The sequence below is a fragment of the Myotis davidii genome, unplaced genomic scaffold (genome assembly GCF_000327345.1).
Source record: "Myotis davidii unplaced genomic scaffold, ASM32734v1 scaffold238, whole genome shotgun sequence".
Taxonomy (NCBI): Eukaryota; Metazoa; Chordata; class Mammalia; order Chiroptera; family Vespertilionidae; genus Myotis; species Myotis davidii.
In genome coordinates, this window is record NW_006293779.1 from 9550167 (window position 1) to 9553888 (window position 3722).

Below are 3722 nucleotides of genomic sequence, written 5' to 3' on the forward strand. Positions count from 1 at the left end.
AACCCTTTCATGGCGTCGGCTGGGGGGTGTGTGTTGGGGGTGGCGGGGAGGTAACCTGCCCTACACGGCCACATCCAGAGCGCAGGACGCTAAGATGAAAAAGAAACACAGACCCCCACACCCTCTGTTCATCAGCGCACTAGGGCAGCTCAGTGCTGGAGTCTGCATGGCTCTTTTCACTCCTGCAGTTGTGTGTGAGGACGCCAAACAGGCCTTGCTCTTTACATTCAATGCCAGTAAGATTCTACACAAAAGCTGGAAGGGACCAAATACTGGTTGTAATAAATATGTGTGTGTGTGTCCTCCTCGCCCTGATGGGAGCCTACGAGGGGGTGGGAAGGTCTGAGAGGCACCGCGGCTGCTCTGCGGCTGGGACACCCGCGCTGCCGTTAGCTGTGCGTGGAGACCTCGGAGGAGGAGCTGCTGTTGCTGTTCGTTGTCTGCGCCCTCTTGATGTACAAGTTCAGTAGCTTCATCTTGCTCCCCGTGAGCTGTGCGAGGTGAGGTTTCAGCTCTTCTCCGATTACGGAATAAAGTGCCACCAAGCAGAACACACCGGCCTTCCGCACACTACTTTCAGTGTCGCCATAACCTGCAGCAGGCCCGGGAGGATGTCAGCCAGCAGCTGCAGCAGGGACTCCCTGGCGATCCTCTCCCCGACCTTGGTCTGCATCTTGATGGCAGCCAGGTAGATGGGGTAGTCGGCCGTCTGGATGATGGGGCAGAGCACTTTGATGCACTGCTCCGGGTGGATGGAGCTGGCCAGAGTGGACGCAGCTTCCTCAGCGGCCCTTGCAACCTCCTTGTGGGAGTCTTTGTGGGCCTCCAGAGTCTTCATGATCGTCAGCTCAGCGTAGCTCATAGGTGTTGATGGTGTCCGGGTAGGGGTACAGGTTATAGTCATGTGTCCGTGGCCCCGGGAAGGCGTGCGGAGGCTGGGGGTTGAGCAGGGAGGTCTTGTTGCCCAGAGCTGTTCTGCCTCCTTCCACCACGTCACTGCCGCCCCGGCCCTCAGTGGCACGGGACGCAACTCCACCATCCTGGGATACAATATCAGAGTCCTTCTTTTTCTTTTCTTTCTTTTTTATTTTTTTTATTTTTAAGCCTACAGCACCCGGTATTCCCAGGCGGTCTCCCATCCAAGTACTAACCAGGCCTGACCCTGCTCAGCTTCCGAGATCAGATGAGATCGGGCCCGTTCAGGGTGGTTTGGCCGTAGACTCACAGTCCTTCTTGCCATCTCGTTTAATTGGCTCATTCAGATCCTCTTGGCTTCGAAAACTAAACTTTTCAGTGGCTTCTGTAACTCCACGCAAAGAACTATAGATTTCTTCAGAGTTCAGGTTCTCTGTATCATAGTCCAGCAGGCTTGGAGACAGGCCCCCATGGGAACAGTTGGTGGGTGAGGTCAGGGGGCTGGTCCGGCTGCTGTTGTGTCGGGAGGGAGTCCGGCCAATTGTGTTGCTCAGAGAGCTCACACTGGTGTTCCTGGAATTCTTGAGGTGGTTATGCAGGAGTTTGGTGGCACCATCCTGGAATGTTTTGGGCAAGGCACCAAGTAGCATAGTAAATTCAGGAGCGTTCGATTCAAAGAGCGATATTAGCACAATCTGTGCAGCCTTTCTCATGTCAGAACCCTTTGGTTCTGTTGTCCAGATTATAAGTCTAGAAGGAGCAAGCCTGGTCTCACTAGAGTTTATAAAGTCGGTTGGACCCATCTGTCTGGCGAGGGACTCAATGTACTTCAGGACTACACTTTGACCTTGAGGTTAGGTATGGCCTAAACATTTTCAAGACGCCACCTGAGTGCCAGGCCAGGTCCCAGTCCTGGGTGACTCACACAGGTTATTCCATCGCGCAGTTTCCTTACCTGGAAAACGGGGCTGATAAGGCACCTCTAGGGGAATTGTTAGGTTTAAGGGAACCAACTCACACACGAAGTCCTTGGCACCGTGCCTGCCACAGAATAGGCACTCAAGCATGTTGACTGTTATTTGATCAGCGATAGAGGAAAATGGGCTACGAAACAACATGAAGGGAAAAGTCTCAGGATGCAGACTGGGCTGGGCTTTGTTTCCCAGGCCACCTGAGCCAATTCCCATAGTCTTTTCAGGGTGAGGAGGGCTGGACAGGGGTGGGCTGTGCAGAGACCCCCTTCACAGGCCTGGAGCCTCTGTCCTCACACGGCACGTGCCACAGGATGCTGTGCTGAGAGTGCGTTCCCTGTCCATCCAAACTCCCCATCTCCCCGGGGCCTGGGGAAGGCTTCCTTCTCTAAAATCCCAGGGGCCCGGCATGGATCCCATAGGCCCCTTGAGCCCGTTTCCCAGGGCACTGAGGACTCTAAGCAGGCCTCGTGGGTCCCTGCATCGGTGTCTCGGAGCTCCCGGGAAGGATCCAGGTGAGCCGCAGACCGATCAGTCCTCCACCCTCTCACGGGCAGGTGCTAACTCCAACCTCCCAGGCCTGGGCTTCCATGAGGATCAGAAGTCAGGCTCCTGGGTGTTGTTTCTTTTTCCTGCGAAGTTTTGAAATGAATGAGACATACACTCGCACACAAGCTAAGTCCTCCTTTCTCTGTCCCCAGCTGGATGTGCGGCCTCGAAGGAATCCTACGTCCTCGGGTGTCCTCGCGGATCTGACATTTAGCAGAGGTTTTTATGAGCACAGTTATTAGTCATCCTGCAAAGCAGCCACATGAAATGGGTCAGGGGCCTATTCTCTTCTAGCAGACAGAAGGGTTGAGTCACCCACAGATGCTGATATGGTTTAAGTGGAGATATATACGGTATGTAAGTCAAGCTGTACTTATCCCCTATAGAAAGAGTGGAGGGGGAGATAATTTTAGAATAAGAGTTAATTTTTTTTTAAACCTGTGTACCAGTGTCTATTTCAATTACAATTTATAAATATATCCTGTGTGTTTCTCTAGGCAACTACAGGAGGTAGAGAGTATTGACTTTTACCAACTGATTAAAGCAAACCTCAGAAAGGTTAAGTGAGTGGCCTGAGGTCACAGCAAGCAGTGACAGAGTTGGGTTTTCCTGGCTTGGTCAGTTGTGGTCCTGTCTCATCATAAAATGGAATCCATAAACATTTCTATGCTTTTTTTGAGCAGATGACATGACTGTCTGGGTTATGGGTTTGAGGGTCAGGAATCACCTGTGACAAGGGTCGGCCGCTGAGAGTCCCCCATAATATTTCTCCAGGGAAAGGGAATAGGCTCCCAACCGAGGCAGATCTGGACCCAAACTCTAGTTCTGCTGCCTACTAGCTGGACCCACTGGCTGTGCTCCCAAGGACCTGACCTGGCCGGCACCCCTGGCAGAGTATTTGGAGTCAGATCTGCTGGGAGACACAGGCCTGATGTGCCCTGCAGTGTCTTCCTGCATCTGGTCCCACCGCACTTGCTCTGAGAAGAGAGGCGACCCTTGTTAGCTCACCTGAGCCCCGTGGCGAATCTGAACTGAGATGTAAATCATGGAGCAGATACCTGAGGGCGGCCAAAACCAGAGAGATCAGAACACCTTCATCTGAACCAGTGATGGCGAACCTTTTGAACTCGGTATGTCAGCATTTTGAAAAACCCTAACTTAACCTTCCCCGGCAGAAACGTGTATACTCGTTTTCACAAAATGTTCTTTTTCAGTCGTCGACGAGTATACTAAGAAAATATGGTAAAAAAATATGGTTTATAGGAAGACGAGTTACAAACTGTTTTC

General features: G+C 52.2%; 2 long non-coding RNA genes across 2 annotated transcripts in view; one reads left to right on the top strand and one right to left on the bottom strand.

Annotated features, from left to right (window-relative positions):
- Positions 1 to 286: 286 nt before the first annotated feature.
- Positions 287 to 3722, bottom strand: part of LOC102759777 — a 9464-nt gene continuing 6028 nt past the window's right edge. Inside the window, exons 2-3 of the long non-coding RNA XR_001514516.1 lie at positions 3554 to 3561; positions 287 to 857 (exon numbers count right to left, since the gene is read on the bottom strand). This is a non-coding gene — a long non-coding RNA (uncharacterized LOC102759777). The remainder of the gene's footprint in view (positions 858 to 3553; positions 3562 to 3722) is intronic.
- The window catches only part of LOC107183713, a 9089-nt gene continuing 6243 nt past the window's right edge, over positions 877 to 3722 (top strand). The window contains exon 1 of the long non-coding RNA XR_001514517.1: positions 877 to 1226. This is a non-coding gene — a long non-coding RNA (uncharacterized LOC107183713). The remainder of the gene's footprint in view (positions 1227 to 3722) is intronic.